The sequence below is a fragment of the Panthera onca genome, chromosome F1, assembly GCF_046562875.1.
Source record: "Panthera onca isolate mPanOnc1 chromosome F1, mPanOnc1 haplotype 2, whole genome shotgun sequence".
Classification (NCBI taxonomy): Eukaryota; Metazoa; Chordata; class Mammalia; order Carnivora; family Felidae; genus Panthera; species Panthera onca.
The window spans coordinates 65328903-65343858 of record NC_138355.1 but is presented as its reverse complement, the minus strand read 5'-3'; the positions used below and the strand labels follow the sequence as shown (position 1 = coordinate 65343858).

The 14956-nt window shown below is 44.9% G+C and overlaps 1 long non-coding RNA gene across 1 annotated transcript; it reads left to right on the top strand.

Annotated features, from left to right (window-relative positions):
- Position 1: 1 nt before the first annotated feature.
- Positions 2 to 14760, top strand: LOC132686602 (uncharacterized). The gene is made up of 3 exons (XR_009613808.3): positions 2 to 382; positions 7456 to 11478; positions 13751 to 14760. It is a non-coding gene; the product is annotated as an uncharacterized LOC132686602 (long non-coding RNA).
- The last annotated feature ends 196 nt before the right edge of the window (positions 14761 to 14956 follow it).

The following is a 14956-nucleotide window of genomic DNA, read 5'->3' as shown; positions in this document are numbered from 1 at the left end:
AAGTGAAAGGGGTGGGGCTGATGAAGTGACCATGACATTTCAGCCTGTGAGTGGCCCTAGTGTGACTCACAGAAGTGAGTGAGAGCAAGTTTGAGCACACGGTAAACTCGGTGATGTTCGTGGGTGGGCTGCAAGGCCGAAGCTGAGCTCCCCAGGACGGGGCTGCGGCCTTGAATATCACCCTAAATCACCTGTTTTCTCCTTCTCCGGCTGCTGGCGTTCCTTCCAGGGAGCACGCCGCTACCTTTGGCTGCGACCCTTGCCCATTTCCGGCTGGAGCTGCCCATCACTGTGCTACGCTAAGCTCATAACAGGTGCTCAGAAAGGGTTCAGATGCTGAATGAAGCCAGGTTGGTCCAGATGTAATGGAGGCGTTGAAAAGGTAGGACTTCCACAGGTCAAATGGCATGAAAATCAGAAGACATTAGTGGGAATAGAAGGCAACTGAATGCAATGTGGGGAGACAGCCCAGCCCCTGGTTAAGGCTCGCGGCCATTGATGAACAAAGGCCACTGTTAACATCTTCCAGCATTATGCTTTTTGGAAGGAGCTGGTGCAGGTGGGAGAGATATCTGGGTATGCGAAATCGTTCAGGAATAGTTCTCCAGGTACAAGAAAGGAGTGTAGCAGGCTTGGTTTGAATATCTTTGGGTCCTTTGAAGTTCCTGTCCTGGAGGACAGCAGTGATGTGTCCCCATGAAGAAAGACCAAGAAAAGTCTATCCATCAGGAGACACTGAGCCCTCTTTAGTCTGCTGGTATTGATGAGAAAACCCTTTTATTTTCTCTTTCTTGCTTTCTCTGCCTTCCTTCCTTCCTTTTTTCTCTTCTTTCCTTCCTTTTCTTTCTTTCCTTCTCTTTCTTTCTTTCTTTCTCTGCCTTTCTTCCTTTTTTCTTCTTTCCTTCCTTTTCTTTCCTTCCTTTTCATTCTTTCCTTCCTTTTTTTTCTTCTTTCCTTCCTTTTCATTCTTTCCTTTCTTTTTTTCTTTCTTTCCTCCCTTTTCTTTCTTTCTTTTTTTCTTTCTTTGCCTTCCTTCCTTTTTTCTTTCCTTCCTTTTCTTTCTTTCCTTCTCTTTCTTTCTGAGCCTTTTCTGCCTTGATCAGCTGATATTCTTGGGAAGGGGGACTTCGGTCATCTGAGAGTCAGATTTAGCTTTAAGAGTAATTTCTATGGCCTTACCCCCGCCCAGCTTTAAGATATAATTGACATATAACATTGTGTAAATTTAGGGTGTATAATGCATTGATTTGCTATCTTTCTACATTGCAGAATGATTCCCACTGTACCATAAGCAAACACCTTCATCTTGCCACCTAATTACCGTTTGTTTTTTGTGGTGAGAACATTTAAGATCCACTCTCTTAGCAACTTTCAAGTATGTAATACAGTAGAACTATCACCACTATGTACATTAAACTCCCCAGAACTTACTCAACCTATAACTGGAAGTTTGTACCCTCTGAACAACATCTCCCTGTTTCCTCTAAGGCCTTTATGAACAACCAACCTGTCGACATATTATTAATTAATTAATTAATTTCAGACAGAATAAGCCATGTGAGCCAATCTGTAATCCAACATTTTAAAAGGGATCACATTTACTTATCTCCCACGATTACTGTGGTACAATGTCAGTTGGTATAAACTACATGTGAATGTCTTTCTGTATATAGGACTCGCCACACATCTCGAGTGTGTATCTATGAAAATAAGGGGCGCCTGGGTGGCTCAGTTGGTTAAGCATCCACCTCTTGATTTCAGCTCAGGTCATGATCTTACAGTTCGTGGGTTTGAGTCCTGTGTCCGGCTCTGCACTGAGAGTGTGGAACCTGCTTGGGATTCTCTCTCTCTCCCTCTCTCTCTCCCTCTTTCTCTGCCCCTCCCCGACTTGCTCTGTCTCTGTCTCCCTCAAAATAAATAAATAAACTTTAAAAAAAAAAAAAAGAACTATGTGCTCATGAGTCATCCTTACTTCTCTTAATCCCTTCTTAAGCAGACGATTATTTCATCTTGCTGCTATGCTTAAGCAGTCCACCTACTCGTGGAAAACTGTCATACATTAAGCTTCCTTGTAGCAGATTTTTGTTCTTCCTTGGAAATCACACTGCTCTGCTGTTGGTGTAATGGAGTGACATTCATCAAGAAACTTGTTATCAGAGAGTTATGCTTTCAAATCCCCATTTTTTTTCTTATGTGGCGTAGGGCCATATGCTATTGAATTTCCTGAGAATTATGACAGGTGAGGAGAGAATTTTTCCTTGGGGAAAGAGGAAACCGGTTACCAAGCTTGATGGGAAGATATTTTTTGACCAAAAGGAGAGGAAATAAGTTAGTGTGTGCTTAAAATCATCATCATCACTGGGGCTTTCTTGCCTTTTTTGTTTGTTTGTTTGTTTGTTTGTTTTCAAAACCCAGTTGCCCTCATGCTCACTCATCATAAGGGAAATACAAATTAAATCCTTACTGAGGTGACACCTCTTGTCTATCATATCGATGAAAACCAAAACTTTGAAAACATGCTGGGGTGAGATATGATAATATCTCCTACATTGCTGATTGGAATAAAACATGGTTACAATGGGGAGCCTGGGTAGCTCAGACAGGTAAGTGTCCAACTTCGGCTCAGGTCATGATCTCATGGTTCACGGGTTCAAGCCCTGCATCAGGCTCTGTGCTGATGGCTCAGAGCCTGGAGCCTGCTTTAGATTCTGTGTCTCCCTCTCTCTCTCTGCCCCTCCCCTGTCTCCTCCTGCTCTCTCCCCTCCTCTCTCAAGAATAAATAAACACACACACAAAATTTTAAGAATGGTTACAACTCCAGTGGAAGAGAATCTGGCAATACCTAGGGAAGTTACATATGCACTTGCCCCCTGGTTGGATCTTCTCACATCCATTTTGTAGTACCTAATGAAATAAATAATTCAGGCAAAGGTAGTCAATGGGTGAGCATTTTAGGCAAAAGTTTGATAATGACATTTACAAGGGAGAAATCAAGCTGTCACCACCTGAACCCCTTGGTCAGTCTTAGCATAACTAAGAGTGGGACACTAGACATTGAATGGCCATGAACTTGAGGCATCAGGAAGCATGCAGCACCACTAGTGACATGTATTTTCAAAAAATGTTGACCTTGCAGTAAATCAAGCCCTTAGAACGAAATTCTATTTATGAGCCCATAATGAAGACGCAGACAGATAAAATCCAGTATGTGGGACATTCGGCAGGAACAACTAACATTGTTTCTTCATAGGTTAATGTCATAAAAATGGAGTCAGGGAGTGGGGTGGGGACAGCTCTAGGTTAAAGGAGGTTGCTGAGGCATACAACCAAGGTAGCATGAGGATCTTGTTTAGATCCTGGTTTGAAAAAAAAAAAACCAAACACAAAGAAGTTTCCTGCCATTGGGGCAATTTAAATATTGACGGGATGGTAGATGATACCAAGGAAATTGTTGATTTTGTTAGGTGTGGTGATGGCATTGTGCTTATGTGAGTAAACATCCTTAGCTGGGGGATAGTAAGGTTCATTATATTAATGGCTCTGATTCTGCATGTGTTGAAATTTTTTATGATAAAAAGTTTTCCATTCTCATGTTATTCTGATCCACGTCACCTTTGAGAATAGCTGCGCATTACACAACAAAGTCCTTAGTTTCTTTTTTTGAATTAACTTAGCGAGATGAGGGGAGAGGAGGGGCAGAGAGAGGGAGGGAGAGAATCCCAAGCAGGCTCCACACTGCCAGCATGGAGCCCAATGCAGGGCTCGAACTCAAGAACCAGGAGATCATGACCTGAGCCACTGAGCCACCCAGGTGCCCCAACATCTTTAATTTCTTACATGGACTCCCCTTCCTTTCATCAATGACAATCAAAGCCTATTGTCAAGTTTTGTGGAACATGACTCTAACCCTCTAGCCACAGGTGATTGGACCAACGGTAGGCTTCTGATCCAAGATGCACTAGTCCAAGACCCTAACCAAGGAATTTGGAGGAAATTAAGAAATGAGAGGGAGGTACAGGAGATGGAGAGTGGGGATAAGAATGGAAACGAGTTCTCTAGGAATAGCTATAAATGGGTACTTTTTTTTTTTTTTTTTTTGCTGTGGACCCAGCAGACAGGAGAAGAGAGAGAATTGGTCCACAAAATGAAGAAAGAAGTAGACTCATGGAGAGAAGCCGAATCAAGAGACAGTCCTACCAAGACAACTTACTGAATGGGACAATATGTTTGCAAACCATATATCTAATAAGGAGTTAATATCCAAATATATAAAGAATTCATACAACTCAATAGCAAAAAACCCAACCAATCCTATTTCAAAATGGGAAAAGGACCTAAATAGGCAATTTTTTTCTTTTTAAAAAAATTTTTTTTAATTTAATTTTTAATTTTTTCAAATTTACATCCAAATTAGTTATCATAGAGTGCAACAATGATTTCAGGAGTAGATTCCTTAGTGTCCCTTACCCATTTAGCCCATCCCCCCCTCCCATAACCCGTCCAGTAACCCTCAGTTTGTGCTCCTGAGTTTTTATGAGTTTCTTCTGTTTGGTTCCCCTCCCTGTTTTTATATTATTTCTGTTTCCTTTCCCTTCTGTTCGTCTGTTTGTATCTTAAATTCCTCATATGAGTGAAGTCATATGATATTTGTCTTTCTCTGACTGACTAATTTCACTTAGCATAATACCCTCCAGTTCCATACATGTAGTTGCAAATGGCAAGATTTCATTCTTTTTGATTGCCGAGTAATACTCCATTGTGTGTGTGTGTGTATATATATATATATATATATATATATATATACCACTTTATCCATTCCTCCATCGATGGACATTTGGGCTCTTTCCATACTTTGGCTATTGTCGACAGTGCTGCTATAAACATGGGGGTGCATGCGCCCCTTCGCAACAGCACACCTGTATCCCGTTGATAAATGCCTAGTAGTGCAGTTGCTGGGTCATAGGGTAGTTCTGTTTTCAGTTTTTTGAGGAAACCCCATACTGTTTTCCAGAGCAGCTGCACCAGCTTGCATTCACAAACATTTTTTTTTTCAAAAAATATATACAAATGGCCAACAGGTGCATGAAAAGGTGCTCATCATCACTAACCATTGGAAAAATGTTAATCAAAACCACAGGGTATCACCTCACACCTGTTAGAAGTGCCATCATCAAAGAGACAAGGGATAACAGATCTGGTGAGCCTGTGGAGGAAAAGGAATCCTTGTGCGCTATTGGTGGGGATATAAATTGCTACAACCACTATGGAAAGCAGTGGTTTCCAGAAAATTAAAAATAGAGGTTCTCCAGAAAATTAAAAATAGAACTACCATATGATCCAGCAATTCTACTTCAGGATATATATCTGAAGGAGATGAAATCAGTATGTTGAAAAGACATCTGCGTCCCCATGTTCATTGCAGCATTATTTACAGTAGCCAAGACGTGAAAAGAACATCAGCGTCCATCAACAGATGAATGGATGCAGGTGATGTGGTATATATACACAGTGGAATATTAGTCAGCCATAAAAAAGAAGTAACTCCGGGGAGCCTGGGTGGCTCAGTCGGTTAAGGGTCCAACTTCGGCTCAGATCATGATCTTGCGGTCCGTGAGTTCGAGCCCCGCGTCGGGCTCTGTGCTGACAGCTCAGAGCCTGGAGCCTGTTTCAGATTCTGTGTCTCCCTCTCTCTGACCCTCCCCCGTTCATGCTCTGTCTCTCTCTGTCTCAAAAATAAATAAACATTAAAAAAAAATTAAAAACAAAAAAAAAGAAGTAACTCTTCTAATTTGCAACAACATGGATGGAGCTTGAGAGCGCTATGCTAAGTGAAATGAGTCAGGCAGAGAAAGTCCAATATTGTATGATCTCACTCATATATGGAACCTCAGGGGGAAAAAAACCTCACAGAAAAAGAGATCAGATTGGTGTTACCAAAAGTAAGGAGTGGGCAAATCACATGAAGGGGGGTACAAAATTCCAGTTACAAGATAAGTAGGTACTGGGGGTGTGATGTACAACATGGTGACCATCGCTAACATTGCGGTGCAGTACATAGGAGAGTTGTTAGGAGAGTAAATCCTAAAGGTTCTCATCACAAGGAAAAGACATTTTTTTCTTTTCCTCTGTGTGTGTGTGTGTGTGTGTGTGTGTGTGTGTGTGTCTATGGGATGATGGATATTAACTAGGCTTGTGGCAGCAATCCTTTTACAACATATGTAAGTCAAGTCCTTATGCTGTCCACCTTAAACTTACACCATGCTGCATGTCAATTATATCTCAACAAAACAGTTATATCTCAAAAAAAAAAAAAAAAAAGAAAGAAAAAAGAAGAGAAAGACAGTCCTACCTAGGTTCTCTGTGGATTTTTGTTTTCCAGATCCAGTGATTTCTTAGGTCTTGCTACACTCTTGTTTTAGGGCTTTTTGTCATTTTTTAAAAAAGTTTTTACTTAAATTCCAATTAGTTAACATACCTTTGGCAACCATCCTGGGACTGTAGGAGCCAGACTGGCTGCTAAGAAGGGCAAAGTAGACAGAGAGACAATCTGGGTCCTTGACAATGACGTTGAGCCTCTTTACCATCTGACCCAAGAACCTACCTCTCCTCTGGACTTCCAGTCAGGCTGGAGAATAAATTTCCTTCCTGTTTAAGCATTTGAATTGTTGCAGCAAAAGGGATCCTAGTAGATACACAGACGTATGGCATTGGGGTTTTTGATTAGTTTAAATACTATCTCCATTGATTTTGGAATTATAATTACTTATTCATCTGTGATTGTAATTCATTAGCTGTTGGAATGTAATCGCACCATCTACGAATAGCGTGTAAATGTTCCCACAACCATGTTGAACTCCCACTACTTTTTGATTTCCTCCAACCTTGAACTATCAGCTTCCCTGACGACCCTCTCCACAGATTAGCCCTCATTCCTCCTGATACCATTCTTTAAATAAGTTTTTAAAAGCAATGTTATAACTATTGATTATTGAAAAGAACAGCTAGGTGTTAAATTAGCATGAGTGTACCTGCGACTCACTGAGCTATTTAAGAGGTAAACTTCTGAGCTATTTAAGAGGTGAATACAGACGGTACAGTTGACCTTGAACAGCATGGGTTTGAACTGCGCTCTTCCACTCATATATGTGCATATTTTTTCGTTAAAACAGCGCGTACTAGGGATGCCTGAGTGGCTCAGTCGGTTGAGCATCTGACTTCGGCTCAGGTCATGATCTCATGGTCCGTGGGTTCGAGCCCCGCGTCGGGTTCTGAGCTAACAGCTCAGAGCCTGGAGCCTGTTTCAGATTCTGTGTCTCCCCCTCTCTCTGCCCCTCCCCCACTTGTGTTCTCTCTCTTTAAAAAATAATAAGTGAATAAACATTTAAAAAAAAGTAAGTACCATAAATGTATTTTCTCTTTCCTATGATTTACTTAATAACATGTTCTTTTCTCTAGCTTACTTTATTGCAAGAATATCATGTGTAACATGTAGAAGCATACAAAACAAATGTTAATCGGCTATGTTACAGGTAAGGCTTCAGGTTGATGGTAGGCTATTAGTAATTAAGTTTGGGGGAACCAAAAGTTATATTCGGATTCTGACTGCATGGGGTGGAGGGCGGCGTCAGTACCCCCAACCCTCATATTGTTCAAGGGTTAACTGTATATTCATTTCACTGCTTTAACTATCTTATATGTTTAACTATCTTATATGCTTCACTTTATTTTACAATTGCGATATTTAGGAGCCAACAAAGTGAAAAAGAAATCCCCGAAGAGTGCAAACAAAAATCTCAAAAGGGCCTAAGAGACTCCAATCAAACATAAAAGGTAAACTTGGTGAGTATAAATTTCGGGCGAAGATATGATCAGGAAGTTTGCTCATTGTGCAAGTAAACGTTAGGCAGCTTTATTTTTTTCCATGCAACTTGGTTTAAGTGAACAGGCTTGAGTCTTCTTGGAACACCGTGAAAGAAGCAGGTTGAAACCCTCTTCCTGCAACAAGGCTTGGTTGCTGGGCTAATTTGCAATAAAGAGGATCATCCTCTTCAATGTAAAGGCCAGTGAGTAGGGTGAGAAAAGGTTAGGAAATCTACCTCATTCTCCACAGGAGAAACCTGGGTTTACTTCCTGAGGGAACCGGATGCCCTAAGTCGATTCGTTTTTTATCGCCACTGTAACAAATTACCACCAACGTAGTGCCTGAAAACAACACGAATTCATTATCTCAGTCTCCTTGGGTCAGAAGTCTGGCAGGCTTGACCGGGTCTCCGCTCAGCGTCTCACAAGGCCAAAATCAAGACGTCAGCCTGTGTTCCTTCTTGGAGGCTCTGGGAGGGGAGTCCATGGAGTTCAGCTTCACGCAGTTGTGGGAATGGCAACCCAGTCTCTTATTGGCTGTCTGTTGAGGACTAGTCTCAGATTCTAGAGCCTTCCCCTAGATCTTGGCTTGTGACTTCTTTCCTCCATCCTCAAAATCAGCATTGGAGGGTCAAGTCTTTCCCACACTTCAAACCTCTCTTCTGCCTCCCCCCTCTGCTACCGATCTCTAACCACCAACTGTGTTCTTCTACTTTTGTGAGCTCCTGGGATTACATTGGACCCCTGCAAACAATCCAGGATACCCTCCTTCCTTCAAGGTCAACTGATCAGCGGTCAGTTTTCATTCCGTCTGCAAAGTTCTTTTTGTCAAGGAACTTAACATAGACACAGGATCCAGGACTTCGGGGGGTTGTTATTCAGTTTTCACATCAGGGACATGACCGAAGGAAGAACCAGAGTCGAAAGAAGATACCAAGGCAAATGTCTGGGACCACGAGAAGAGAAAACAAAATTTTGGTGGTTAAGTGGTCAGCCCGAGGAAATGGCAGCTATCTGCCTTGCTGCCCGGGTGTGTGGCAGGGTCTTGTCTTCTCTGTCACCTTTTTAGCTGAGTTTGCTGGCCCTCGGTAGAAGCCCAGCCCCTGAGATAGGGAGCAGGGATGCACCCCCTGAGAGATCTCAGCGGGAAGGCGATTATACTTATTGGCCACTGTCAGCGGCGGCCACATCCCGACTGCGAATAATGGCTTCTCGTCTGACATTTCTCAGGGCTCCAGGGTGAGAGGGAGGGTAGCAAGCGACGGTCTTGTACAAGTTTACTTTCTGGGCTTCCAGGAAACATCACTTCACAACCTGAATCCCTCCTGCAGGGCACAGGAGTCTGGAGGAGCTGGCATCTCGTCCCCCCCGAAGGTTCCCGCAGGAGAGTGGCTTAATACCATCGCCTAGTTTCTTGGGTTTTTTTTTTTTTTCTCTCTTTTAACTTGGTGATGTTTTTATTTATTTTTTGAGACAGAAAGCATGAGCTGGGGAGGGCCAGAGAGAGAGAGAGGGAGCCAGGAACTGAACTGAAGCAGGCTCCTCGCTGACAGCACAGAGCCCGACGCAGGGGTTGACCTCACAAGCCGTGAGATTGTGACCTGAGCCAAAGTCGGATGCTTAGCTGACTGAGCCACCCAGGCGCCCCTAGTGTCTTGGGTTTCTATCTCTTGCCCTCATCAGACCAGAAGAAGAAAAACTGCAAACGTCAGCATGAGTGATACCCATAGACTACAGACCGTCCCCAAGTTGTACCCCGGGCAGCACAGCATTCCCATTGTGCCAAAGGGCCCACAGCACTTCAAAGATCTCTAGAACATTCTCTCATTTCACTCTGAGGGTCTTCAGTACAAGGGGATATAAGGGACATACATCACTGATGAAAAGTTTGGGAAGGTCCCCTCGGGCCTTGGGGACTGAATGACTCTTACTGAAAGTGGCCCCTCGGTTTCACTGACATGGCCAGTGGGTCCAAAATCTTGTTTCCTCCCTGTGGTAATCTCTTAGGGCCACCATGAAAAAGTGCCAAAAACTGGGTGGCTGAAAGCAGCAAATGAATTTTCTGACAGAAGTTAGAAGTCTGAAACCGAGGTATTGTGAAGCCCATGCCCCCTCGGAACCCATAAGAATCCTTCCACGTTCTTTTAGCCTCTGGTGTTTGCCAGAAATCCTTGTCATTTCTTGGCTTGTGGACACATCGCTCCAAACTCTGCTTCTGTCATCCAAGGTGTTCTCCCTGTGTGTTTTCACATGGGGTTCTATTCCCCCCCCCATCTCCTCTCATCTTCTTTAGGGACACCACATTGGCTTAAGGACCCATCTAACTCCACTATGACTTCATGTTAATTAATTACATCTGCCATGACCTTATTTCTTTTCTTTTCTTTTTTATTTTAGAGAGAGAGGGAGCGAGAAAGTGAGTGAGAGCGGGGGAGAGGGGCAGAGGGAATTCCAAGCAGGCTCCACGCTCAGCCCGACGTGGGGCTTGATCCCATGACCCTGGGATCACGACCTGAGCCGGAATCAAGAGTCAGATGCTCAACGGCTCAACCAACAGAGCCGCCCGGGTGCTCCTGCCATGAACTTATTTGTATATGAGGAAGGCCACACCCTGAGGTTCCAGGCAGGACATTTTACTCCCCTCCGCCTCTCCTTTCATCTCCTTCTTCCTCTTCTAAACCACTGGCTGGCTTAAGAAATGAGTTCCACCTAAATGCAAACTGCAGAAGTGAACCCCAAGGCCCTCAGAGAAACTCCAGAAAAGACAAGGGATTCGTCTCAGGGACCAAAACTCACCTATGGGTGGACCTTGGCTGATGGTTCAGTAACCTCAAATGACCTGTTTCTTTTTCCATTTAGTGTCTCAGGGGCTGGGATTAGAAGAGTCTCCAGAACTGTCTGGGATCGTTGCTGTGGTTCTTTTCCCTTCATTTCTAAGTCGTCTTCCTCTAGGATGGCCTAGAGAGGCCCCTGTTCGCTCTTTTCAGTTTCTAGACACTATTGCTTCCAATAGGATGGCTAAGAGGGCCTCCATTTATACTGGAATCCAGTGTCTTTGAGAAAAGGGCCCTATCTTAGAGGGCTCCTTGAAGGGAGGAGAAGAGATCATACATGCAGATGGATGCCAGTGGGCCTGGGGGGGTGGTCTGTGTCCCAGGAAGAGCCTGTCTTTACCGACTCTTCAGCCTCTGCAACCTGGACCAGACCTGCACCTGCACAGCCTTGAACCCTACGGGCGATATCTCCTGCCATCCCTGCCCAGCAGCCTTGGGCAGGCGACAGCCCTTCTAGCACCTCTAGGACCCCCGAGAAATGCTCTGAGAGGTGTGGGGAGAGCTGAGAAAGCGGTACACGCACATACACAACACAGCACACACATATACCCACCATGCACACACACGTACCCCCACATACACACATAGCACACACACCCCACAGGTGCTCCGATCTCTGCCAGTCTCCTCTTTTCTCAGGTTTCCAGGCAGTTGCAGGTTCTTACCGCCCGATGATGTGGATTCTCCTGGGAAAAGTGTGTTGATTCCTTGTGATCCCGGGTACCTAAGGAATCTGGTGCATCCAAGTCTGGTACGAAGCGTGCTCACGGACAACTGAGGTTCGGTAAGGCTCACAGAGCAGCAGACGATTGCTGCTGAAAACCACTACAGTCCTCACAGTTCCCAGGGGAGGGGTCATGCCCTCCGTGGCAGGCAGAGCAGGGGGACGCGGGGGAAAATACGGCGCTGGTCGCTGGTGCCGGAGAAAGACGAGGAGCCGCAGGCCAGAGTCTTTATTGTGGTTTCCCTGGGACGGGATAGACAAGGAAGGGACAGCGGGTGTAAGAGGGGCTGGTTTGAATCGTTTCAGCATCTCCAGGCCAGAGAGGTTTTGCCTGGCTCTCCTCTCTGACACCTGGCTCCGGGGTGATTAGTGAAATAAAGGAAGGGATTAAGGGTACAGGTTCTGGATTGACCGGTTTGCATTTGAAAAGAGGGGCGGGCTGTTTACTACCTCTAGCAATGGGCTAGTCCTGGGAGGGACAGTCCTCCAAGGTCAGCAAGGCCCTCAATGTCAAAATTTCAGAATACAGGGGTGCCCGGTGGCTCAGTCGGTTGAGCGTCTGACTTCGGCTCAGGTCATGATCTCACAGTTCGTGGTTCAAGCCCCGCATCGGGCTCTGTGCTGACAGCTCAGAGCCTGGAGCCTGCTTCCGATTCTGTGTCTCCCGTTCTCTCGGCCCCTCTCCCGCTCATGCTCTGTCTCTCTCTGTCTCTCTCTCAAAAATAAATAAACATTAAAAAAGTTTTTTTTAAATATTAGGGTACAGAAAATAAAAAGACATGCTTAATGCAGCTGTTCAGCAAATCTGTTTGATTTACTGGAGACAATGAGTGGTCAGCACGGTTACTTCTAAGAGGTTTTCTGCACAGGAGGCCATTGCCTAAATTAGTTAATCTACCCAAATGCACTACTATTGATAGAAATCTAAGGGGTTTCTCCCAAGTGTAAAATGTTATTTTGCTTGGGGACTTCAGGGCCAATGCAGCTGTCTGATTGGCTAACATAGGAGTCACTCCAGTAGCTAACCCAGCTTGCGGTGGACCCCTCCCCAGCACTTGAAATTTAGGTAGAATTACCTCAATTCCCCAAGATCATGCCCTGAGGAAAGTTCTGTAAAGTTTCTGTAAATTCCTAGGGACATACTTTTTCATGACCCCCTCTGCCTGCAAGCCCCCAACCACCACCACTGGCCCCCATCCCACCTGGGGTTCCCATCCTTCTCTAGCACTGCCCCATGTGACCCCAGAAAGCAACATTGCAACAGTTTTGCCAATGCCCTTCCCTGCCCAAATCAACGCTCACTCATAAGAAAGCAGCAGTGAACAAAGTCGAATTTACTGAAGACTTTGCAGAGGAGGTGGAGGAGGAGAGGTCTACATCGAACACTCCACAGCAAGTAACAGAAATCCATTTAAATGTTCAGATTCCCCAGAGTGCCTTTTCACCCAACCCATCCCCCAGGCACTCTCTCAGCCCCCTTCCTTGTACCCAATGATATGCAAATCAATCAATCAAGCAAACAAGCAAACAGAACAGGAGAGAAAGGAGATAAGAAAACTCCGAAAAGGCTACGTTGTTGAGTTGCATATGAAATGTAGTGAGATTATATTTAATAATATTTTGAATAGTGGTTTGAGGCCCGTGTTAGGTGTTGAGCTCTGCGCTGGCATCGCAGAGCCTGTTTGGGATTCTCTCCCTCTCTCTTGCCCCTCCCCGATCGTGCTTTCTCTCTCTCTCAAAATAAACAAATAAACTTAAATATATATATATATATATATTTTTTTTTTCTTTAATCTTGAGAGAAAGAACAAGAGTGAGCAAGTAGGGGAGGGGCAGAGAGAGAGGGAGAGAGAGAATCCCAAGCAGGCTCCATACCACCAGCACAGAGCCCCATGTGGGGGCCCTATCCCATGGGCTGTGAGATCATGACCTGAGCTGAAATCAGGAGCCAGAAGCTTACCCGACCGAGCCACCCAGGTGCCCCCCAAAAATAATAGTTTGAGCCACCCAGGCGCCCCCCAAAATAATAGTTTGAACAGTGCGAATTAAAGAGTATGGCATGAATGATTAAATATTCTCTAAAAGTTCAATCAGTGTAAATCTCTCTAAATTGGAAAGATTCATCAACAGTTGGACAATTACAACACCAATGAACATGAATCACAAACCGTGTTCATGCTAGTGCTTCGTTGGGAGGTTCTATTAGCCAGCATATTAAAGATATCAGCCACCACGTGCCATACTTTGTCACCCTGTCTTGGTCCCCTAGGGCTGCTCTAACAAAAATGCCATGGACGGGGTGGCTTAAACCATAAACAGTTATTTCTCACAGATCCGGAGACAGGACGTCTGAGATCCAGGTGCTGGACCTTCGGTGTCTGGTGAAAGTCCACTTCCTGACTCATAGATGGCAGTCTTCTCGATGTGCCCTCACAAGACAAAAGGGGTGAGAGCCGTCTGGGGTCTCTTCTCTAAGGTGCAGTCATTATACTCCTGACCTCCTCGTGACCTAACCAACCTCCCAAAGACCCCAACCCCTGACACCATCGCGTTATCAGTTAGGGTTTCAACATGTGAACTGGGGGCGAATGCAAACTTCAGTCCATTACGAAACTGTCACGTTTTGAATCTGAGCTGCAATGTGGCTGCTTTGACAACAAAATGCAGTAGAAGTAACACGGTATGACTTGCAAAGCTAGGTCCTAAGAAGCCTTGCGGCTTCCAACTAGATCTCTTGGAATATTTGTGCAGGAGGTAACCAGCCACTATGAAACCGTTCGGCTGTCCCGAGACTGTCAGACCGTGAGGCAGCCCATCTGTGTCACTTGGAGACAGATGCTCTTAGCTCCAGCTGTTCCCAACATACGAGGTGTCAGACTCACCTGCTCTCTCATTGCAACCATAGGAGGGACCCCCAGGCAAGAACTACTCGTCAACCCTCAGAACCAGGAGAAGTAAGAGTACACTGCTGTTTTAAGCCCCTACCTCTTAAAGTGTTAGGTTACGAAGCAATAAATAATTGAAATACGATGTGAAGCTCTATGGTACACGGTGCACGGATGTCGCATCCACTATTTGCCCAAGTACTATCCTCCTCCTTTTCCTTTCTAATAGAAACCTGATTTGGGGCGCCTGGGTGGCTCAGTCGGTTGAGCGTCCAACTTCAGCTCGGGTCACGATCTCGCGGTCCGTGAGTTCGAGCCACGCGTCGGGCTCTGGGCTGATGGCTCAGAGCCTGGAGCCTGCTTCCGATTCTGTGTCTCCCTCTCTCTCTGCCCCTCCCCCGTTCATGCTCTGTCTCTCTCTGTCTCAAAAATAAATAAATGTTAAAAAAAATTAAAAAAAAAAAAGAAACCTGATTTTATTCCCGTAAGCATTATGCAAGTTCCAGGGGATGAATCATACCTGCTCTACGTCAAGGACAGTAGTATTTTTCCTTCACCGGTGATTGCTTCATAAGTTAGTTTGGGCCGTTTAGTTAAAAATATTTTATTCCCCGATAAAAGAGGAGAGAATTGTGCAAGAGCGGTCTCTGACT